General features: G+C 47.9%; 1 protein-coding gene and 1 non-coding gene across 2 annotated transcripts in view; both read left to right on the top strand.

The window, feature by feature from the left end:
* The window catches only part of HIVEP3 (HIVEP zinc finger 3), a 98,931-nt gene that overhangs the window by 14,275 nt on the left and 59,649 nt on the right, over window positions 1-25,007 (top strand). The window lies entirely within an intron of this gene.
* Window positions 24,022-24,153, top strand: LOC142437754 (small nucleolar RNA SNORA42/SNORA80 family). Its single transcript, XR_012782276.1, has one exon. It is a non-coding gene; the product is annotated as a small nucleolar RNA SNORA42/SNORA80 family (small nucleolar RNA).

Here is a 25,007-nt window from a genome sequence, read left to right as displayed (position 1 = left end):
TTTCAGAGGAATGGTCTGTTTATGGTCGGGACATCAGGAATGTGCCACTAGCTTGGCCACCCTTGTTCCTTTGACCTCTGGGAAGCTGGAACTTGAACTCAGATACAGCCCCCATGTGGAGCTTTCACAATAGCTTGCCCTTCGGGCCTGTCTGGGCTAGACCTTACATTTTTCCAGTCCCCCTGGATTGAGTTCATCTTTAATTCATGGTAACCATCTCAGCTCCTCTGTGGCATCAAATGATCTAAAATGGCAAAAGAAAAAGAAATCAATCAATCAACCTAATTGTACACAACTACACTTGACCAACGCATTCTCGGGCTACTCGAGTGGTCGGGGTTTCCTGCCAGGGACTGCTTTCTAGCTGCAAGGCTGCTTGAGTTATTTGGGTTAGACAGAGAGGGTGAAGACAGAGTGGGGATGGCCACTGGCAGTTTTGTACCCCAAGATCTGTACCCCACAACCATGGGGACCTGCACTCCCTGTTGAACTTGGGAACCAGCTCCGAAATGTCACTTACCCTTCAGACTGAGAATGCCAGGCCCAGGGCTGGTGGCCTTGCTTCCTTTTCCTGTCCGCTGGTCCCCTGGACAATCATGTTTGCAGGAAGCCCAAACTCTCCCAGCAGGACCCCACAGACATCCATCCCAGCCCTCAGGAACTTCCCAGGGGCTCCCATCCCTGCAGTTGTTTCCTCACCATGCTGGTTCCAATGTGGACCCAGGCAGGCCATGCCTATGACTGCGTTCTGCTACCTGAGTCCTCACACTGCCCTGTCCAGTATGTCCACTGCTCCAGCCCCACCCTGACAGCCCATCTCACTCACTCCCTGGGGGCTATGCCGACTCCAAGTGACTCTATAGGTCCGGGTACAGCTCCCCCCGGGAGGTTCCTAGACTCTAGTTCATGGCAATAGAAGAGTCCCGCATAAATTATTATTGTTTTCATATCTTACACATCCTGCTGTCTCCTTTCACCCACGTTTATGTTGTTCATCCCCCTGGGGGTGGGGATTATGTGTTGATCATTGCGGTCGGTTCCTCTCCTCACCCCCCCCCCCCCCGCCACCCAATATTCCCCCTAAACTCCTGGTATCGCGACTCCCATTTCTATTCCTGAGGGGTTTATCTGACCTGGATTCCAAGTGTCCTGAGCTCTTCTGTACCTGTGTACATGCTCCGGTCTAGCCAGAATTGAAAGTCAGGACTGGGGTCATGATAGTGGGGTGAGGAAGCCTCAAAGAACCAGAGGAGTATTGTGTGTTTCATCAGTGCTGCACTGTGACCTGGTTGACTCATACTTTCCCTGTGACCCTTCTGTAAGGGGATGTCCCATTGTCTGCAGTTGGGTTTTGGGTCTGTGCTCCAGCACCCTCATTCTCAACAATATGGGGTTTTTTGGTTTGTTTGGGGGTCTTCTGGTGCCTGTTACCTGATTCCCTAGACACCTCATGATTGCACAGACTGGTGTACTTCTTCCACGTGGTCTTGTTGCTTCTCTACTAGATAGCCATTTATTTAAGTTCAAGCCTTTAAGACTCCAAATGCTATCTTTTGATAGCTGAGCACCATCAGCTTTCTTCACCACATTTGTTTATGCACCCATTTTGTCTTCAGTGATCATGTTGGGAGGGTGAGCATCACAGAATGCCAGGTTGTTCGAACACAAGAACAACTTGAGTTGAGGGAGGGCTTGAGTAGAAGCCCGAAGTCCATCCTCTTCCTCAATGCATTACCATATAAATATGTGTACATTGGCCAATACCTCTATTTTTAATGAGTTAATATATTTACGTAAGTGCACACCTATGTTTGTACATCTATCCATAGCTTTGCTTCCTAGATATTTCCTCTGTTTAAAGCCCTCAGGAATAGAATTGGGAGTAGTGATACCAGGAAGGTAGGGGGAAGGTGGGGAGATGAGGAGAGGAAGGGGAAACTGATCACAATGATTGATACATAACACACATCCCACCCCACCTGCAAGGAGATGAACAACAGAAATGCAGGTGAAGGGAGACAGTGGTCAGTATAAGATATGAAAACAATAATAATTTATAAGTTATCAAGGGGTTCAAGGGTGGAAGGAGCAGGGAGGAAGGGAAAAAAGAGGAGCTAATACCAAGGGCTCAAATAGAAAGTAAATGTTTAGAAAATGATGATGGCAACATTTGCACAAATATGCTTGATACAATTGATGCATGGAATGTTATAAGACCTGAGTGTTTAAAGCCCCGCCATTCGCTCATGGAGCACTTCATGGTTTTGAACTGCCGACCTTGTGGATCACATCCCACCCAAAGGGTAACCATGATTGCACCAGGGCTCCTATAGCACAGGCATGATGGTCCCAGAACCTCAGGGTGCTCTGAGAAACACCATGATATCCGTCCTGCTATTTAAAGCAAACGTCTAGAAGCAGCGTCCTAAGCACAAACAGCCAGGCACCAGAGGCTACGCCGTGTCATGCGACTTCACTGATAGGAAATGACTAGAAATTGGTAGAAATACAAACCTGACGGATTAGTGGTGGCCAGGGAGTAAAGGTGGGGTGGGCGGACAGGGAGTGGGGAGCAGGGGCTAACTGAATAAGTATAGTATTTCTCTTGGGGATAATGGGATGTTCTGGAATTGAGTGTTGATGATTGTATAATTCTGAATATGCCAACACCCTCTGGATTGTACATTTTAAAAGGCTGAGATTTTTATGGCATGCGGATTAGATCTTAATTTATTTTTTAAAAGCAAGTGACCAGACACTGCCTAAGATGGTCCGTTCCAAACGTTGTGTGTGTGGGGAGAGATGGTCGACATTTAGAAAATTCTATCCCTTCACTGACTGATATACTCACTGAGTTAAAAAAAAGTTCTACAGAAAGGATTTACGGGGTGTCCTAGGCTAGCGTTTTTCACAGGTCTAACTCCATCTGTGCGTGCACTCGGTCATTCGTTCACAAGGGCCCAGGAGGGCACGCGTGCCAGGAGCAGAAGGCAGGAAGCGGTGGACACACAGCCCCTGCCCTCTGAAACCTGTAGCGGTGGGCGTGTGGAAAGTCATGCGGGAAACAAACAAGCAAACCAACAAAACAGGATTGTGGGGAGGGAGGCATTCTACACCGCCACAGGTTGAACCCCGCCGGGCACCACAGTGTCAGCATTCACTGGTTGGCAGCTGCCCTCACTGGGAGATGGGGGCCCTGCGCTGTGAGCTGGGGGTGGGGGGTGATGGTGTTTGGGAAAGAGAAACCACGCGCTCCGGCCAAAACCTATTGGGAAACCCATTTGGAGAGGATGGTAAGCTGCTGGAGAGTGTGGAGTTCTCGGAAGGGAGTGGGGAGTCCCTGCAGGCCAGGGAGCAGGGCTGTGCGTGTGTGTGTGTGTGTGTGTGTGTGTGTGTGTGTGTGTGTGTGTGTGTGTGTCCCCGGCTGACTCAGCACTGCTGGCTGCCCTCCACCTCTCCTGCCCAGGGCGTCCCTCCCTGTTCCTGGTGTCTCCCAGTGTCAGATTACCCAAGAAGTACGGTAGGCAAGGACTTACACATGCTTCCTTACTAATCTGTAGCGAACAATTTCACCTTGATTTTCACCGCCTTAACAATTGTGCTTGCACGACTGGCGGGCATCAGTCTCTCTCCCAACCCCTCAGCAGCTGCTGACAGAATCAGAGCCACTTCTCACAGTGCAATCCCCGAAAAGGGTGGAACGCCCAGTAAGCAAGGTAAGCACATCTGAACTGTGCTTACTTGGTAATCTGTAGTGAGCGAGTTGACATGGGTTTTCACCACAAGAAATGATGCAACCTATGTGACATCGCTTACTGCTGATTGGTTAAGGGAACAAGTAATCCCCTGCTTACCTGGCCCCTGCTTGGTCTCATCCCCAGCACCTCAGAGCCTCCCAAGGGGAGCCGCTTCATGAATTCTGCCTGACCCGGTCAGATAGCCACCAGGAAGGGCCAGCCCACTTCTGCAGGACGAACAGGAGACGCAGTGTCCAGGTACTTGCCAGGCGCTCAGGCTCTCGGGGTCCCAGATCTGCCCCTCTGGGTGCAAAGGTCCGGGGAAGACATCTGGATGCTCAGGAGGGAGCACCAGGTTTCCCAGCAATACCCCCGCCTGGGGTCCTGAGTGCAGGGCATGGTGTACGTATCTCACCTCGGTTCTTCCCAAGTGAGTCGAGACTGCTGGGTTCAGAGTCCTCCAGAAACATTAGGCTGAGACCTGCACCGTGGGTCCCACAGCCATTTTCCAGCCTGGTGATCGGCTGATCGGGTGAGCCACACAACCGCCCTGCAGCCTGTTTCCTCAACTGCAAAATAAGGCTGAGAAGACCCTTCTTAGAGAGCTATCCCCACAAGCCTTTCAGTCTGCACGTGATTTTCAGACCTTGCATCTGCTGTCTCTCACTCCCTGCCACCGAGTCGATGCCGACTCGTAGCGGCCCCATTGGCAGGGTCGAACTGCCCCTGGGAGTATCCGAGACTGTAGCTATGAACAGGACAGAAAGACCCACGTGGTTGTCTTGAACTGCTGCCCTTTCGGATCGCAGCCCAGGGTTCCTATTTGCTGTCTATGAGGGGACGAATCAAACCCACGGCCATGTAGTTGATTCCAACTAACGTGTCCCAGAATCAATCTCCTCCCAAGCCCGTTGCTGGCTGTAATCTTACGAAAGCAGATCGCCAGCACTGCTGGTGCGCCGTGCAGTTGTCCACGGCTAGTGGACCACGTTGGGTCGATAGGCTAGCGCAGGCTCTTTGCGCACCCAGGGACCTTGCGAGGGGACATGGCACCATTACCAGTGTCTACAGGGGAGAGCCGAGGTAAGCTTGAGTGACACAGTGACCGTGAAAGCTTGTGGTGAGTTATCAATCATTACACCACTATACGGTGGTGCTCTTGCTGTTCCGAACCAAAATAGAGGTTTTGTTCGGCACATCCCGGAGGAAGCAGGAATTGCCCCTGGCTGGGATAGGGGAGGCCCCAGGGAGAGGTTGGCTGCAGGGGCAAGTAAGATTTGTCTGGACAAAGAAGGGAGCAGGCAGTAGGCCCAAGGAGAAGATTGTACCAAGATCAGGAGGTGGAAATAGGGGGAGGAGCTGAGGTACCATGGGTCAGGCTAATTGCAGGTGGGTGGTGAGGCTGGAGGCATGGGGGCACGAGACACAGAGTGGTCATGGCAGACAACCAGACGGGACATTTTGAAGGTTGAGGTCAGCTCCAAGCTTGAGGACAATCCAAGAAATGCTTGGATTGTCACGAAGTGGGGAGGGGTCTACATCCACATAGCCCTCATCAGGTTCAGTGAAGGCCAACATCAGACCTTCTTGGGGGAAGTGGGCCTTTGGACAGAGACCAGGTTAGGGAGCAGAAGGATCTAGAATAACAGGACAGGTAAGGGCCCCAGAGCCCAGCTATGGTCAGTACCTTCTTTTTAGAATATGGGAGCAGGATCACTCACCATATTCTAGGATCTAGGGAGGGCATGTTAAAGCCAGTTCCCTGGAGTCCCAGGTCTATGTCCACCTCTTACACTTGTAGCAAAATTCAAGTGTTTAGTTGTTCCTTTGATTCAGCGCAGGTGTTCGGTTGTTGGGGGAGGTAGTTGGGAGCTACCTGCTTGCTTTTGTCTCCAAGCCCCTGGGCAAGTTCTGTCACTTGCTGTGGCAGTTACATAATCTGTCAACATGTGAAGGGGTGGAGTCTAGCCTATCAATCAGGTAAGAGCCAGTGAGGCCTCTGTGTGGGCATGGCCTTCTCCTGAGGATTCTGGGAACTCCTGCCTTCCTTCCTGGAGGTGGGACACACACTCCCTGCTTCATCTTTCTGCTGACAAGACACATAGAGCTACACTGATGGAGCCGGAGCCCTGGAGCTAGAGAAGCCACATGGAGACCCACCCAGCACTGAGATGCTTCCAGCAACACTGGATCCGCAAGACTTTCCACCGACTGGCCTGTGATCTTCCTGCATTTGGCGTCATTGCCTGTGTTGTGTGAGTCTGAAGAGGAATTTATAGACCGGTATGGGATATATGGGCTAATATCGGACTGATGGACTTGATCTGGACTGGGCTGGGATGTTTTCTCAATATACAATTGCTGTTTTATATAAAGCTCTTCCTTACACACATATGAGTGTCTATGAATTTGTTTCTCTAGTCTACCCGGGCTAACACACTTGATTTGCCTCTTTCCTCATCTATAAACAGATTTACGCTCGTGACCTCCCACAGAGGATCATTATGAGGATTAAATGTGTTAGTTCTTAGCAAGGAGCCTGGCACCGAGTCAGGGCTTAATAATGGTAGCACCTAGAATAGCCAGAGAGCCCTGGTGGTGCCACGGGTTAAGCATCAGATGGTTAACCACGGGGTGGGGATGGGGGAAGCATTTCAAACCCCTCAGCCACTCCAAAGAGGGGGGCGGGGAAGGAATGAGCAGTCTGCTCCTATAAAGACGTGCAGTCTCGGAAACCCTAAAGTGCTGATCTGCTCTGTCCCACAGGGCGACTGTGAGCTGGACGTGGCGCGAGGGTGGTTGGCTTGCTTCTGTGTGTCTTTCATTGTTCGTAACCCACACATCCTGCCCTTGGCCTCCTCATCACGGGTGCAATTCGCTTTTCTTGAGCCACCAGTCTCTGGGCCAACACACTGCTCCTCTTTTCCACGGGTCTCTTTTCATTAACCCGGACTTGAACGCATTTCATTGAGCTTGCTCCATCAGAAGCAGCCGGGCGTGTCTTATAGCCCATTCCATTTAGCGCTCGTTTACTCACTCACCTGTTCAGAATGGGCAGCGAGCAAACTGAACTGGGAGCTTGGGGAACACAAATGTCCAGGACACCCATCGCTCTGTCCCTTAGGGAGAGAACCCAGTAAAGATGTCGTAAGAGAATACGCCAGGGACACAGAACTATGCTCTAGGCATTTCTGGGATTGAATGCAGGGGAGCAGCTTGCTGGGGTAGGGTGGTGGTCGCTGTAGGAGACATTGAGTCGGTTCCAACCCATAATGAGCCCTGTGCACAACCGAGCAGAACACTGCATAGCCCTGCACCAGCCCCACAGTAGTTCCTGTGCCGGAGCCACTGTTGCAGCCACCGTGTCGCTCCATCTCCTTGAGGGCCTTCCGCTTTTTCACTGCCCTTCCACTTCACGGAGCATGATGTCCTTCTCCGAGGACGTTCTCTCCTGGCTCCATGTCCACTGTGTGTAAGAAGAAGTCTGGCCATCTTTGACTCGAATGAGCACTCTGGCTGGGATAGGGTTAGGAGACAGTAAGGGGCTTCCCCAAGTCTAGGGGAATTTGGGTGGGTGAGAAGCTGCATGCCTTGTGAGGATTCTCCAGCTCTGTGCTACTGGAGAGGGGAGTAGAGAAAGAGAGGAGAACGAGGCTGAATGAACGGCTGGAGCCCCACTGAGAAAAGACCTTCAGCACTATGCAGTAGAGCCCAAACTGGGAGCTTGAAGAGTCTTAAGAAGGGAAATGATTGTTTGTTCTTTAATGCCTGACACCTGATCCCGTCAACACCTCGTGATCACACAGGCTGGTGTGCTTCTTCCATGTGGGCTTTGTTGTTTCTCAGCTAGATGGCTTGTTTATCTTCAAGCCTTTAACACCTCAGATGCTATATCTTTTGATAGCCGGGCACCATCAGCTTTCTTCACCATATTTGCTTATGCACCAGCTTTGTCTTCAGCGATCGTGTCAGGAAGGTGAGCATCTCAGAGTGCCGAGGTGTCGAATAGATCAGGTATCAGGCATCAAACACCAAAAATCACATCATTGTGAATGAGGGGGAGTGCAGATTGGCGACCCAACGCCCATCTGTAGGCAACTGGACATCCCCTTAAAGAAAGGTCTCGGGAAGGAGATGAGCCAGTCAAGGATGCAGTGTAGCAACGATGAAACATACAACTTTCCTCTAGTACTTAAATACTTCCTCCCCCCGTCCAACCCCCCCATGATTATCCCAATTCTACCTTACAAATTTGGCTAGACCAAAGAATGTACACTGGTACAGATAGGAACTGGAAACACAGAGAATCCAGGACAGACGAACCCCTCAGGACCAGTGGTGAGAATGGAGATGCCAGGAGGATGGAGGGAAAGTGATGTAGAAAGGGGTAACCGATTACAGGGATCTACATATGGCCTCCTCCCTGGGGGACGGACGGCGGAGAAGTGGGTGGTGGAAAATGTCAGACAGTGTAAGATATGACAAAATAATAATTTATAAATTATCGAAGGTTCATGGGGGAGCGGGAATGGAGGGGGGAAATGAGGAGCTGTTACCAGGGGCGCAAGTAGAAAGCAAATTTTTGAGAATAATGAGGGAAACAAATGAGTAAATGTGATTGACACAATGGATGTATGTGTAGATTGTGGTAAGAGTTGTTCGAGCCCCCAATAAAATGATTTTAATTAAAGAAAAAAGAAGGGAAATGATTGGGTACAGCCCTTGGCCAGCCTCTGGAGAGCAATGTGGAGCACAGATCCAGAAGCCCCCCAGTCTGGTTAGGAAGAGCATCACTTCATCCACTACCTCCAGCAACACACCCCAGAGGCAGGGAGAGGGCTAGAACAACCTTCCAGCACCCAGGCAGAGGCCTGGAGCCCTCAGGCAGTCAGAGCGCTCCCCCTGGTGGCCCTTGCTGTCTCCTTGCAGGGTGAAGCTGGAGCACCCAGTGTGTAGGCCACCAGGACCGAAGCCCCAGGGCTCTAAAATGATGCTCTTGCTTACAAGAGTCCGTCTTGCCTTCTGCTGTGTCAGCGTCCTGGAAGGGCGTTGGGCTCCCTGCCAGCTGATGGTGACTTCCTACCACCCGAGCCTAAGTACCCGTCACTCCTTCTTTAGAACCATCGTGATGACAGGGACGATCAGCGCTGAAAGGATGACATCACGAGAATGCCAGGAAACAAGATGGGATGCCATCCACGGACCAGAAACGGTGACACATTTTAGGAAGAGAATAAGCCTCTGGGGTTGCACTGGCAGAGAAATCAGAGCCAAAGGCACCGTAGCCCGATGCCTCCCAAAAGGCTGTATGAGTTGACCCAGGAAAGCGAAGCATCATCCAAGGCGAGAGCCAGTAAAACAAAGACCAGCAATGGGCTGCCAGGTGTTTCTCTTAAAGAGCACTTCCGAACAGCAAGTGCCGTTCCACCTCCTCCTGTTTACGTGGAGGAGGCAGGCAGACAGGCCAGGCCAAATCCCAGAAATGCTCGCCAAAGAAAGTAACAAGGTCCGAGAGAGGCAGGCTGATGGGGTTGCAGGCCTTCTTCCAGCGGACCTGGGGCAAGGATGGAGAGCAAGAAGGGAAGTGATGGCAGCTTGACCTAGGGATGAAGTAAACAGCTGTGCCCACCCACGGAACAAAGCCCTTCTTTTGGCAAATACAAGAGTCCCCTGGCCAGCTTCCTGCCCTTAGTCCATACAGGGAGACTTGCCACCATGACGCCTCAGTGTCTTACATAGACTCCTTCCCTGTCTTCCACTACCCCACTCAAGCAAGACCTGTCAGAAAAGTAGACCCAAAGCCTACTAGTTAGTTGCTTCACCAAAATCCTTTTTCTCTTCTTCAGAAGCCATGAAGACTTTTGCAGGGCATATGGGCCCTCAGCTAAACACTATCCTTCCTAGTCTTCCTTGCATTTAGGTCATGTGGCTGGCGTGAACTGAAATGATCTGCCCAGTTCCCCATCCTGCCCTCCCCTTGATCTTTCTGCTGACTGGAGTGTAGAGATGCTCGTGGGAGATGGAAGCCACATGCCAGGGATGGCACAAGACCAAGATCCAAGCTGTCAGATGCCCACGCTGGAAGCGACTCTGTCAACTCAGGGCCACTTACACTCATACTGTTGTTACACAGAGAGAGACTTCTTTTTTTAAAAAATGTATTATTAATTGGGAATTAAGGCATACATCATATCGTTTGATAGTTCAATCACATCAAGCACTACTATACAATTGCTACCACCATCAGCTTCCAAGCCTTCTTTTAAGAGAGAGACTTCTGTCTTGCGTAAACCGCTGTTACAGTTAGGTCCTGGTTACAGCAGCTGGAGCCTGTATCCCACCACATAGACTAACTTTACAACACAATCTTTTATCCGGAACTGTGTAGCAAGCTTTAGGAAAAATCATTCTCATGAAACAGAAGGTCTCAAATGGGGGAACAAGAAGGAAACTCATGCCAAAAAAAAAACAGAGGATTTGAGTATTAGAACCTTAATATAAACTGTTATTGCAATAATCTAGAAGATATTTTATTTACTAGAAAGAAACCGTTTTCCATAAAGATTCAGCAACTAGAGAAAAGAGCCAGTTATTGATAAGTGAAAATATTATTCATGACAAAACTTTAGTGGATGAACTGAATGATGTGATAGGTGATCTGCTTCTTGACATGATCACTGAAGACAAATGGTGCATAAGCAAATGTGTTGAAGAAAGCTGACGGTGCCCGGCTATCGAAAGATATAGCGTCTGGGATCTTAAAGGCTTGACGGTAAACAAGCGGCCATCTAGCTGGGAAGCAACAAAGCCCACATGGAAGAAGCACACCTGCTTGTGTGATCGTGACGTGTCGAGCATCAGAAGACCCAGAACAAACCATCATGTTGATGCAAAGGCGGGGCGGAGGGGCGTGGAGTGGAGACCCAAAGCCCATCTGTAGACCATTGGACACCCCCTCACAGAAGGGTGATAGGTGATCTGAAAGAGACAACCAAGAGAATCTCCCAGAATGTGCATCCAAAGTCAGAGGCAAAAATGAAGACCTCCTGGAGGATTGATCTAGGAGGGTTGACATCACCAAGCAGAAGACCTAAGATACAGATCACAGACATCGGAGGGGGAGAAATAAAGACAGCGCAAAAGAAATGGTCTCTGAGTTGAAGAAACACATCCACATTTCTAAATTACGTTGAACTTAGGTCAGGAGTTAGTGAAATGAAAGTCAGAACACCAAAGATAAAAACAAAAAGCTTTCAGAGAGGAGGAACAAGAACCAATACTTACCATGGAATTTCTCCTCAGTAACACCGAAGGACAGTGTGATAATGCCTTTAAAGTTCTGGAGGGCAGTAACTTTGAAAAGAATTCTGTAACTATCAGACTCTGAGAGCAAGATATCGTCATTTTATGTATGCAAGAGTGCAGAAAGTTTATCACCTAGACACCTGTATTTTCTGAAAGAAGAACAAGCCTCCTGGAGTTATTTCTGTCAATCAAAAGGGAAACACTTTTTTTAACGATGATATGGGATTCAAGAAGGAGTAAAGAAAGCTATAAATGTACTGAAGAAATATTTTAACACTAGAGGGTTTTTCTTTGGGCGACAAAGTGTTAGTGATACGGGAGTGTGTTTTCTTTATTGCCTTTTTTTGTGGCGCATCAGACTGACTGGTTTCACAGAGAATGAGAGCCTCACAATCATAGTATTTCATAGTATTTTATTCTGTTTTAGAATGAACCTACAGACTAGGTGCATATAAGTGAACCTGAAGTAAAACACATCGCAATGTAAATTTAATAAAGCTTGATCATGCAAAAGTAATCATAAATCTAAAGATGTAGTACATTGGGAAAAGCTGCTGCAAAAGAATTCTTTTAAATGTCTAAAAGCAAAGATGTCACTTTGAAGACTAAGATGTGCATGACCCGCTAAGTGACCACTGCTATCAAGTCAATTCTGACTCATAAGGCCCATATTTACCCATATAAGACTGTACAAATCTTTACGCGAACAGACAACTTTATCTTTCTCCTAAGGTTTCTAGGCCAATGCCTAACCTATAGCAGCACCACCAGGGCCAGGATCTTTTCAGTTGCTTCATTTGCATGTGAACCATGTGACTATGTAAAATCAAAGAAGAATTGGTGCCTTTGAACTATGGTGTTGGCAAATATAGATATATATATATTAAATATACCACCAACTGACAGAAAGAAAAAAATTAATTTATTTAATAAATAACAAATAAATCTGTCTTGGAAGAAGTACAGCCAGAATGTTTCTTAGAAGCAAGGATGTTAAAACTTTATCTCATGTATTTTGGTCAAGTTATTAGTAAGAACCAGCCCCTCAAGGACATCATGCTTGATAAACTAGAGCAGCGGTTCTCAACTTGGGGGTCGGGACCCCTTTGGGGCTCAAATGACCCTTTCACAGGGGTTGCCCGATTTATAACGGTAGCAAAATTACAGTTATGAATTAGCAATGAGAATAATTTTATAATTAGAGGTCACCACACATGAGGAACTGTATTAAAGGGTTGCGGCATTAGAAAACTTGACCTAGGGAGTCAGGGTAAGAGGGGGAAACCTTCCAAAACCAGATTGACACAAGGGCTGCAACAATGGTTTCCAGGTAGCACCCACTGTGAGGATGGTACAGGACTGGGCAGTGTTTCATCCTGTTGTTCCTACAGACTTGGTACAGCTCTGAGTTGAAACTGACTCAGTCACACCTAACCACAACCAAATTACAATTTGGAGGTAGAAAGAATGGAAAACGCACCAGTTTCTTCATGACTCATAGCAGAAGGTGAGAGATACTCTCTAAAGTTATAGTATTCTCTTGTTCTGTTTGCACAACTGCCTCTTGATCCTTGTACACGTTCCGCAGGAACACAATTAGTGTTCTGGAATTCCCATTCTTCTCAAGGCTATCCGTAATTTATTATGATCCACAAAGTCAGATACCTTTGCATAGTCAAAAAAACACAAGTAAGCACCTTTCTGGTGTTCTCTGCTTTTAGCCAAGAGCCATCTGATGTCCGCTGATATCCCTTGTTCTATATCCTCTTCTGAATCCAGCCTGAACCTCTGGGAGCTCCCTGTCAGAGTCAGTTGTACTTACAGAACAAGGGAATTCTGCGTGGTTTAAAATCAGGAAACGTGTGCAGGGCTGTATCTTCTCATCATACTTCGTCCATCTGCATGCTGAGCAAATAGTGCTGGGAATATGAAGAATACAGCAGAAGGATCAGGAGAAGGCTTGTTAACAACCTACAATATGCAGGTGACACAAGCTCGCTTGCTGAAAGTGAGGACAACTTGAAGCACTTGCTGGAAAAGATCAAGGGTTACAGCTGTAAGTATGGATTACAAATCAATATAAAGAAAATCAAAATCCTCACCACTGACCAATAGGAAGCATCCTCATAAATGGAGAAAAGATTGAAGTCACCAAGGAGTTCATCTTGCTTCGATCCACACTCGATGCTCACGAAAGCAGCATGGGGCCCTTCTGCACAAGCTCTTCTGGGATGTTGGAAAGGAAGGATTTCACTGTGAGGACTAAAGTGCACCTGAAGCCATGACATTTCCAATGGCCCCATATGCCTGTGAACATTGGACATTGAATAAGGAAGACCAAAGTAGAAGCGATGCATTTGAATCATTTTGCTGGTGAAGGATATTGAACATACCACGGACTACCAAAAGAACAAACACATCTCTCTTGGAAAAAGTATAGTCAGTATGCTCCAAGAAGGAGGAGACTTCATCTCACACACTTTGGACAGGTTGTCAGGAGAAAACAGTCGCAGGAGAAGAGCAGCCTGCTCATTAAAGTGGAGGGGAAGCACACAGAGGAAGGTCTTCAGTGAGATGGACCGACCGACTGGCTGCAACAATGCACGCAAGAGTAACAGTTGTGAAGATGTCACAGGACCAGGTGGTGCTTCATTCTGTTCTACATAGTGTCACTATCTCCACAAGTATTGGGGTCAAGGTTCCATATTGGGGGAGTACAACTTAATCCATACCATCAGTGTCAAAATCAAGTAAGGATGGCTTTGTATTATGTTAGTCTGGGTTGGCTAGAGAAACAAATCCAGAGATACCCAGATATGTGTGAGGAATGACTTTATATCAAAGAGTAATTGTATATTGAAGAAATATCCCAATCCAGTCCAGATCAAGTCCATAAGTCCGATGTTAACCCATAAGTCCAATACTAGTCCATAAGTCTCTCTTCAGACTCACAAAGCACATGCAATGATGCCAAATTCAGGAAGATCACAGGCCAGTGGGTGCAAATTCTGTGGATCCGGTGGCGGTGGAAGCATCTCAGTGCTGGCGCAAGTCTCCATGTGACTCCTCCAGCTCTTCAAGTGTGGCTCCTCAACAGGAAGTGAAGCAGGGAGAAGGTGTGTGGCCTACCGCCAGGGAAAAAGAGAGGACGTTCCCAGAATCCTCATGAGAAGGAGGCATCATCAGACTGTGACCTGATTGATAGGCTCGACTCCACCCCTTCACTCTTAATAGCCTCAAGTTGACACAAGATTATGTAACTACCACAGTGACATGCCACCCCAGTAGCAAATTTCATCACTACTTGTTGTCATGCAAACATATCTATAGTACAATTTAAGATATCAAATGTGTCTTGACTACTGTGGGATAGCTCGCTCTTTTGCCCAACACATGTTTATGAGGAATTTATTTAGATAACTAAATCTGAAGCCGTCTTTGATTCATATCTTCAGCCGCATCTCCAACTTCTGTCCTCTGGCCCAGTGGTTCTCAACCTTCCTCATACCGCGACCCTTTAATACAGTTCCTAATGTTGTGTTGACCCCCTAACCATAAAATTATTTTCATTGCTACTTCACAACCGTAATTTTGCTACTGGTATGAATCAGGTGACCTCTGTGAAAGGGTCGTTCAACCCCCAAAGGGGTCGAGACCCAAAGGTGAGAACTGCTGCTCTAACCACACGGAGCCTACCCACTTCCGCCAACATCTTCCTGCTTTTGCCCGCAGACTCTCCTTTGCTTCTTGCTGAAAGCCCATTCATTCTTTACAACCCAGTGTTGTTGTTATTAGGTGTCACTGAGTCGATCCTGACCATAGTGATCCTCTATACAGTAGAATGAAACACTGCCCCTGCACCATCCTCCCAAGGCTGTTCCCCTTGAGCCCATTGTTGCAGCCATTGGGTCAATCCATTTTGTTGGTGGTCTTCCTCTTTCTTGCTTACTGTCTGCTTTGCCAAGCATGATATCCTTTGCCAGGGACTGGCTTCTCCTGATAACACGTCTAAAGTACATGAGACAAAGTCTTGCCATCCTCAGCTCTAAGGAACATTCTGGCTGGACTTCTTACAAGATAGAGTCGTTTGGTTTTCTGGAAGTCTACAGTATGGTCAGTGTTTTCAACATCACAACAATTCAAATGCATCAATTCATTTTCAGCCTTACTCATTCACTGTCCAACCTTCGCATGCGTATGAGATGATTGAAACTATCATGCCTTTAAGGCCTGGTGGGCCAGCATGTGCTCCACTCCCTGCCCCTCCCCCTTCATCTGCTCCCTTGTGCTCCGATCAGACATGTCCCTCTCCCAGAGCTGCAGATTCAGTGCTGTCCTCTGAAATATATTCTCCTGTGGGGAGGGACAGGTGCCCCACGTAGTTTGGATTGGGGCCCCTCAGACCTCTCCACTGGTTCCCTACTTGACGCCAGCATGTTGCATTCACATCTTGGAGCACTGGGTTGAAGTCTGGTCCCTCTTTCCCTTTGGAGATATAAACAATACCCTCCCCTTGGGTGGGTTAGTGTCCTGTGCCCCAGCCAGTCCACAGAGAGGACCACATGGCCTGCCCCACTATGAGACACGACGTTCCTCATTGACCCATAGCCCTACAGGGGACAACACTGGAGATACAGTGTGGGAATTGCGCCCGATCTGATCCCACCACACTGAGGCAGAACACTAAGGGGGTGCAACAGAACAGCAAGAGAATGGAGCGGCGAGGTCCCCAGGGAATGCCGAAGGTGCACTTTGGGGTCAGGGCTTGGTGCCCCAACAGACTGGACTGGAAGCACTCCTAAAGACCAACAAACAGTCCTTGAACAAGCTTTTCTTTCTTGTGGTTATTTTTTTGTTTTTTTTCCCACTGGTTTGTTGTTGTTTTGTTTTATACTGTTGCTCGGTTTTGCTCTGTCTTGTTTTGTGCATGTTATTATCTCCACGGGTCTGTCTAAATAAGATAGGCTGGATGAACAATCTGGAGGAGAAAACAATGGGACTGACAATTCCGGAGGGACATAGGAGAGGGGGTGGTTGGGGGAAAGGTAGTGTTGTTAACAAACCCAGGGACAAAGGAACAACAAGTGATCCAAATCGGTGGTGAGGAGGGTGTAGGAGGCTTGGTAGGGTGTGATCCAGAGTGATGTAACCAAGAGGAATTTCTGAAACCCAAATGAAGGCTGAGCATGATAGTGGGACAAGAGGAAAGTCAAAGGAAATAGAGGAAAGAGCTAGGAGGCAAAGTGCATTTATAGAGGTCTAAATACAGGCATGTACATATGTAAATATATTTATAGATGAGGATGTGGAAATAAATCTATGTGCATATATTTATAGGTTTAGTATTAAGGTAGCAGATGGACATTGGGCCTCCACTCAAGTACTCTCTCATTGTAAGAATACTTTGTTCTATTAAACTGGCATTCTGTGATGCTCACCTTCCTGACACAATTGCTGAAGACAAAGCGGGTGAATATACAAACATGGTGAAGAAAGCTGATGGTGCTCGGCTATCAAAAGAGATAGTGCCTGAGGTCTTAAAGGCTTGAAGGTAAATAAGCGGCCTTCTGTGCGATCATGAGGTGTCAAAGGGATCAGGTCTCAGGCATCATCAGAACAAAAATCATATCATTGTGAATGAGGTGGGTAGTGCAGAGTGGAAACCCAAAGCCCGTTTGTAGGCCACTGGACATCCCCTTACAGAAAGGTTTCAGGGAGGAGACAAGCCTGTCAGGGTGTGATGTAGCAATGATGAAACATACAACTTTCCTCTAGTTTCTAAATGCTCCCCTCACACACACACTATCATGATCCCAATTCTACTTTACAGACCTAGCTAGACCAGAGGATGTACACTGGTACAATAGGAACTGGAAACACAGGGAATCCAGGACAGATGATCCCTTCAGGACCAGTGATGTGAGTGGCAATACAGGGATGGTGGAGGGAGGGTAGGTTGGAAAGGGGGAACCAATTACAAAGATCTGCATATAACATCCTCCCTGGGGGACAGACAACAGAAAATTGGGTGAAAGGAGACGTCAAACAGTGTAAGATATGACTAAATAATAATTTACAAAGTATCAAGGGTTCATGAGGGATGGGGGGGAATGAGGAGCTGATGCCAGGGGCTTAGGTGGAGAGCAAATGTTTTGAGAATGATGAGGGCAATGAATGTACAAACATGCTTTACACAATTGATGTATGTATGGATTGTGATAAGAGTTCCATGAGCCACTAATAAAATGGTTTTAAAAGAAAATATCATGCCTTGATTCAGGCACATCTGTGTCCTCAAAGGGACATCCTTGCTCTTCAACACTTTAAGAAAAGAGGTTTTGTGCAGCAGATTTGCCTCATGCAGTATGCAGTTTGATTTCTTGATGGATATGTCTGTGACCGTTGATTGTGGATCCGAGCAAGATGAAATTCTTGACAAACTTCGGTCTTTCTCCGTTTATCATGATGTTGTCTTTTCCCCAGTTGGGAGGACTGTTGTTTTGTTTACCTTGAGCTGCAATCCGTCCATAGCAAGGGCGGCAGTCTTTGATGTTCATTAGCTAGTGCTTTAAGTCCCCTTTGCTTTCAGCAAGCAAAGTTGTATCATCTGCGTAGCCCACTTTGTCAATAAGCCTGCCTCGATCTTGATGCTGTGTTCTTCTTCATATAGTTCCGTTTCTCTGATTATTTGCTCAACATACAGATTGAGTAAGAATGATTTTGAGTACGAATGATGAAAAGGTATATCCCTGACACACACTTTTCCTGCTTTGAAAACACGCAGTAGTCCCTTCTTCTGTCTTCAGGAGCACTTCTGGAATTCCCGTTTCCACCATGTTATCCGTACAGACGAATGCTATTGCAGAGTCAATGAGACACAAGTAAACAACTCTCCGGTATTCTCTGCTTTCGCTCAAGGTCCATCCAGGGCAGCAAGGATAACTCGTGAGCTACGTCCTCAGCTTGTGGAAACATTTCAACAGTCATTCTCAGCAAGTTCACTAATTCCTTTGGAGCAGCTTTGACTTCTTCCATTAAAATGAGTTCTTGGCCAGATGCTACCTCTTGATACAGTTGAACGTTGCGATTCTTTGGGTGCAGTAACAGTGTATTCCTTCTATCTCCCTTTGATGCTTTCTGCATCGTTCAGTGTTTTGTCCATAGAATCTTTCACTATTACAACTCAAGGCTGAATTTGAATTTTTTCCTTCAATTCTTTCAACGTGGGATATGAGGAATTTGTTCTTTCTTTTTCGCTTTCGATCTCCAGGTCGTTGTACATTTCATTATAATACACTGCTTTGTCTTCTCAAGTTGCCCTTTGAAATTTTCTGTCCAGCTCTTGTGTTTCATTTCCTTTGTCTACTCCATATCCACGAGCAAGTCAGAGTCTCCTTTACCGCTAAAGCCTGCCCTCGTGAGCCCTCCCTGCTCAACTTGGACTCAGGACCTGTTTCCGCCGTGGCATCCACCATGTCTCGTGAGCTGTTTTTAGTTCTGTCTCTCTCCGTTAACACAAAGTCTATAACGCTAGGTTTTGTTGACTGTGGTAGAACATGGTGTTGTTAGTGGCTGTCAAATTGATTCTGGCTCAGGAGAACTCTTTGGAGGTAAGGAGACTGTTCCACTGGGCGTCCAGACCTGGCCTTTCAGAAGCAGGTGGTTAGGCCAGAGCCACGGTACTTCTGAGTAGGTTTGAGCCTCCAGCTTTGGGGCTGATAATTGAGTACTTAACTTACAAGAATTTGCACAACTCATATGTGTAAAACTTTAGTAGTTGTTTGCATATGTATGCCCATGTAATACACAGGCAAATAGATCAAGAGATAGAATATTTATATCAGCCCGGAAGTCCCTTCATGCCCTTTCCCAGCCAATACCACCCACTGCACCAAAGGTAACCACTGTTCCGACTTCAAACACCATACAATTGGTTTTCATAATGTGACTGCACAGAAGGGCGGGGGGTTTTCTATAAGCTAAAAGGAGCCCTTTTAATGCAGTGGTTATGTGTTGGGCTGCTAGCTGCAAGGTCAACAGTTTGAAACCACCAACTGCTCCGCAGGAGAAAGACAGGACTTTCTACTCCCGTAAAGGTGCTAGACCTCACTAGAGATCAGGAAATGCAGGTTTTCAAAAAGAAAACGCCGGTTGTTGCACACAGACTAGCGAGCCATGGTGGCTTAGTGCTTAAATGCTCCCCTGCTAACCGAAAGGTCAGTGGTTCAAACCCAGCAGTCACTCTGTGGGAGAAAGATGAGGTCTGTCGACTCCTGCCAAGGTTTACAGCCTCAGAAAAGCCTGTGTGAGGCTACTAGGAGTTGGAATTGACTTGATGCCAGGGGGTTTGGGTTTTTCTAAGTCACTATGAGTTGGAATCTACTTGACCCAACGGGAGTTTTGGTTTATACGCAGAATGAGGGCCACCATGTCAGAGATGCCCGTGTCCAAATTCTCAGCGCTTATGACTGTGTGACGTTGTGTGGTGTCCTGGATTGAGTGAGTCCCCTAAGCTGTGTGGTAAATGCTAACCTCCATATCTGAGGTTATAACCCCTTTTGAGTTGGGTTTTTCTTTGCTATGTTAATGAGACGGGATTGGTGTAAAATTGGGTGCTGAGCCAATCTCTTGAGATGTAAGAGAGATTACCCAAGCAAGCAAAAGAAGCAGAAATAAGGAAAGAGGGATGCCAAGGAGTAGGAGCTCTAGACAGACAAGGCCCTTCCTCCAGAGCTAACAAAGAAAGAAAGCCTTCCCCAGAGCCAGCACTCTGGATTCAGAGACCTGGCCCCCAAACTGTGAGAGGACACTTTTCTGTTTTTTCAAGCCACCCTTGTGGTACTTCTATCACAAGAGCACCAGACCGCAGAGCCACAAGCACGAGGAGCTGTGCAGAAGCTCTGAAACTAAGGTTCATGGGACGGGGAGCTGACCTGGCTTATCCAGCCCACCCAACGGTGCTAAGTGGAAGAGGGGAGTGAGAGGCTAACTCGGTTCTTCCTTTTCAAGATTGTTCTGGGAATTTGGGGCCTTTGCGACATAATGTTGAAGAGGAATCTTCATAACCATCTGAAAATGTTATTGAAACACCCCACCCCCTTTCCAGCTACAAAACTTTTTTAAAGTGAGAGAGAGATAAGGAGAGTGAGTGTCAGAGTGATGCCATGTAAGAAAGACCCACAGTACTGACCTGCGATGGGGGGGGGGGGGGGGGTGCCACAGGCCAAGGAATGCCGGTGGCCTCAGGGAGCTGGGAAAGGCATTTAACCAGGGACTCCGACTTCTGAGAGCACCCTAAGGGCCTAGGGGTTCCTGGTTGGACTGTTAACCATCAGGTCAGCAGTTTGAAATCACCAGCTGCTCTTGGGGAAAGTCTTGGAAACTCACCAGGGCAGTTCCAGCCGGTCCCATAGGGAAGCTGTGAGTTGGCATCAACTCAGTGACAGTGAGTTGGGAGTTTAGATTTCCGACCTCCAGAACGGTAACAGATTAAATTCATGCTGTATTTAGGTTGTTTTCCATGTTTTTTTCATGCTTTGTTACACTGGCAATAGAAAACTAATTGAGCCATGTCAGCAGTCTGAATCCACCAGCAGCCCCTCGGAAGAAAGATGCGGCTACCTTCTACTCCAGGAAAGATGTGTGGTCTGGCGACCGACAGGGAAGTGCTACCCTGTCCTCTAGGGTCGCTGTGAGTCAGAATCAACTCCATGTGTTTTGGGATTTGATAATACATTCAAAGAAAGCTAGTCGGACAATAGTCTGTTGAGATCCATAAGATTGTCATTGGCTAATTTTGAAAAGCAGATTGCCACACCTCTCCTGCTAGCCTTTCTGAGTGTGGAGACACCATCGAAGCCTGTGCACCATGAGCAATAACGTTGGAATTTGAAATGCCAAGACTGGTGGGATTGTCTGCCTGAGAGTGTCCCTCCCCATCCGCCTCTGGTGCAACCCAGGGGTGTCCACTTTGGGCTCTAGCCAGATGTCCTGAGACTCGTTGGCTATGGAAGAGGCTTTCCTGTTTGGCTCATGTAGCCTTGCCTTGGCCATGATGGCTTGTCCAGGACGGCCCCCTCCTCAGGCCTCCGGGGCTCCAGCCGTAGCTAGCTGGGTTCTCATCCTTGTTCTAGCCACTGGATCTAGGGCAGTTTCTGTGGAAATAAGAACACCTTGTGGTCAGACATCTTGACCAAACTGGCTGTTGAAGTCAGTGCAGGCAGGGCTTTCTAGCAGCTGCGATCTTAGTGCCAAACAGCTTGGCCCCCATGTCCACCATGTGACCTTCAGCAGAGGGTGCACATCTTCCTTCTGGCTCAAGGGGCAGGCCTGTTGACCCACCTCCAGGTCCATGCAGGGAAACCTGTCATGGACTCCATTTCTCTGGTGACTTGTGAAGGTCTCCTCCCCAATACCCTGGAGAGAGTGCTTTCTCTGTCAGCGTATGTCAAAATTTCACGTGTGTTGAAGATAGGCCATTTTCTTAGGGTCACTTGGTCACAGATCTAAAAGAATTGGCTCATTAGACTGGGGCCTTCCTGGGTCTTGTCGGTTGGCATCTACTGTCTACACTTACAGCCCAGCCCCCACAGCCACCACCCCTGCCCCACCCCTGGCTCTTACATTGAGAGCTTCCAGCACTGTGGCCGCTCAGCAGGATAGCAGAGAGCACTGGCCCAGGAGTCTGAGGAGTGTGGCCTTGGGCCAGTCATTCCCACTGTGGTTCTGATGTCCTGGCTGTAGAAGGAAGGGGTGGAGCTGCGTGCTCCTCGCCTCTCTCTGGCTCCCCAGCCTGAGCAGCTGACCCTGCTGGCAGGTCCATGCTGCTCTGGCCTTGGAGGGTGAGGAGAATCCCCTGTGTGACAAGCAGCATGGGGCTAGCTCACAGGTGCAGGCTGGCCATGGCACCTAGGCAGGGGGTGCTGACTCAGTGAGACACCTGTCTGTTCCTGTCCACACTGCCGTCTCACCTGGTCTTACAGTATCCTGTACCATCCACACAATCGTTGTTTATGTTCGAGCCCATTGCTGCAGCCACCGTGGCAATACATCTGGTTGAGGACCTTCCTCTTTTTCACCACCTCTCTACTTTACCAAGCACGAGGTCCTTCTCCAGGGACTGGCCTCTCCTGATTAGAGTGGAAGTCTCACCGTCTTTGCCCCTGAGGAGCATTCTGGCTGTACATCTTCCAAGACCGATTCGTTTGTTCTTTTTGGCGGTCCGTGTTTCTGTCAATATTCTCTGGCAACACCGTCATTCAAATACACCATTTCTTCTTCAGTCTTCCTTATTCCGTGTCTAACTTTCACAGGCAGATGAGGTGACTGAAAATATTTTGGCTTGAGTCAGGCGCACCTTAGTCCTCAAAGTAACCTCGTGGCTTTAAAGAGGTCCTGTTCAGGAGATCCATCTACTCAATACAATGTGTTGTTTGAGTTCCTGGTTGTGGAGCTAAGCAAGATGATTTCCTTAACAACTTCGATCTTTTCCCCCCTTGACTGTGCTGAGATCTAGTGGTCCAACTGTGAGGATTTTGCTCTTCTTTACATTGAGCTGTAATCCATTCTGACGGTTACAGTCCTTTGTCACCATCAACAAGTGATTCAAATCTTCACTTTGCAGCAAGCAAGGTGTGGTGCCTGCACACCACAGGCTGTTAATCAACCTTCCTGGAACCCGAACCCTGAGGCCAGGCTCGTCTCCAGATCACCCAGCTTCCCTGGTGGTTTGTTCAGCATACAGATGGAAGAAGTTTGTTAGAAGAGGCAACCTTGATGACCCCCTTTCCTGATTTTAAACCTTTGTTCTGTCCACAAAACTGCCTCTTAGCCACGTACAGGTTCCACACAAGCTCAACTAGGGATATGGGATTCCTTTTCTTCTCAAGGATACGCTTCGTTGTCATCATCCACAAGGCCTAATGTCTTTGCCTAGTCAATAAAACACAAGTGAACATCTTTCTGACATTCTCTCTTTAAACCAAGATCTATCTATCTGTCCTCTTCTGAATCCGGCCTGAACCCCTGGCAGATCTCTGTCAATATGCTGCCGCAGCCATTATTGAATGATCGTCAGCACAATTCTGCTTGCATGTGATGTCAAAGATAATTGTTCTATAATTGGAGCGTTCTGTTGGGTCACCTTTCTTTGGGATGGGTACAAATATGGATCTCTTCCAGCCAGTTGGCCAAGTAACTATCTTCCAAATTAACTGGCTTAGACGAAGGAGTGCTTCCAGTGCTTCGTCAGCCATTGACATGTTTCCATTGGTACTCCATCAATTTCTGTAACCTTGTTTTTGGCTAGGGCTTTCAGTGCCACTCGGACTCTTCCATCTGCACCATTGGTTCTTGCTGATATGCTATCTCCTGAAATAATGGAATGTTGGCTAGTTTCTTGTGGGTACAGTAACTGTGCGTTCATTCCATCTTCTTTGATGCTTCCTTCATCATTCAATATTTTGCCCATAGAACCTTTCAATAGAAATGCTGATTATAAGGGCCAATCACATATCCCAGTTTACCTGGGACAACCCTGGTTTATTTCTGTTGTTTCATCATAATTATGTGGAAATGTGTATTTCAGCTTGAATGATATCTACTACAGCCGCCCTGTTGTGATGTGATGTGTTTGGTTTCCTCCCCTACTCCTCCTCCCACCCCTCAGCCCTATCTGGGAGGATGACCTTTCTGCCTAAGAGCTGATCACTCTCGCCAGAGTAGACATGTAACTGGTCAGTTGTATTGTGGCTTCCCATGGACCAAAATCCATCACTGCGTTTGCTGGAGGGGTTTCAGTGAAGACACACGTGATCCCCTGCACCACTCACTGCCCCGCTCTGAAGTACCACGTGAGAAAGGTGTTTGTGGGCCACCCTTTGCTTCCTGCAGGGGACATATCCACAGGAAGAGATGTTTCTTTCTTTCTACTTCAAGGGCTCTGTAATGGAGCCTATCTCCCATCTCTCCTTGGCTCCCAGAAAGCTATATAAATTGGCAGGTCTGCTCCCATGGGCTTCTCATTGTGTCCCATGCCAAAGAAAATTGTAACCCCGAACCATTGCCTGGCTTTACCCCATGGGCTTCAGGCACTGAAGCAGGCTGCACAGTGGGGAAAGAAAAGAAAAGAAAGCGATATAAACCCAAAGCTGAATTACGGAAGCACTGCAAGCCCTAGGGCGGAGTATACAGGCATTGTGTTTGTTATGGTTAGTCTTCCCTCCACTCTTGACTTCTTGCCATCTTTATAGCTTCCTGTGTCTTTGACTTGCTATGCTTCGTGATAGTTTTCTTGTATTTATTTATCATTACTTTATTAGTATGATTTTGTGGGAAGCTACCTTCAATCCCCAGTAGAACCAAGCTAGGAAAGAAACAGGCACAAGGAGGAAACGGAAAAGGTGAAAAGGTGTCTTTTTAGTTCACGGCAGGTTACAGCGTCTGCCGTGTCAGAACCTTATTGGAGTCTCACAGATGAGTCTGTCTTCTGAGCTCCTCTATTGAAGGGCAAAGCGTGAACTCTTCAAGTCAGTATCAGCGCATGCCTGGTGGAGATCAAGGCGGGGGCATGAAGGGCGGCTGGTGTCAGAGGAGCAGGTCTGGCTGCATTGGAGGAAAGAAAGGCGTTCACAAGGACGCAGGTCACTCGACCAGGCCCTCGCCCAATGGATGGACAGCTGAGGGGGCGGCTGGAGAATGAGCTCTGGTCACAGAAGGCCTGGGTTCAGGAACCAGCGCTGCCTCTTAGGAACCATAGGCCCTTTCATAGGCCACCTTCCCTCCATGGTCCCCTGTCTCCTCATTCGGAAAGTACAGGGTTTGAATGAGACAGAGCCCACCACTGCGGCCTTTAAAACCGACCATGCTCCTGAGTGAAAGGGATCGGCCTAGGCAGACTAGCCTCCAGCTGTGCCTGGGAGGAGGCTCATGGGAGCAGGTTCCATTCAGAACAAGTGTTTCCATCAG

Source organism: Tenrec ecaudatus, chromosome 1 (assembly GCF_050624435.1).
Source record: "Tenrec ecaudatus isolate mTenEca1 chromosome 1, mTenEca1.hap1, whole genome shotgun sequence".
Classification (NCBI taxonomy): Eukaryota; Metazoa; Chordata; class Mammalia; order Afrosoricida; family Tenrecidae; genus Tenrec; species Tenrec ecaudatus.
This window is presented reverse-complemented; position numbering and strand designations above follow the sequence as displayed.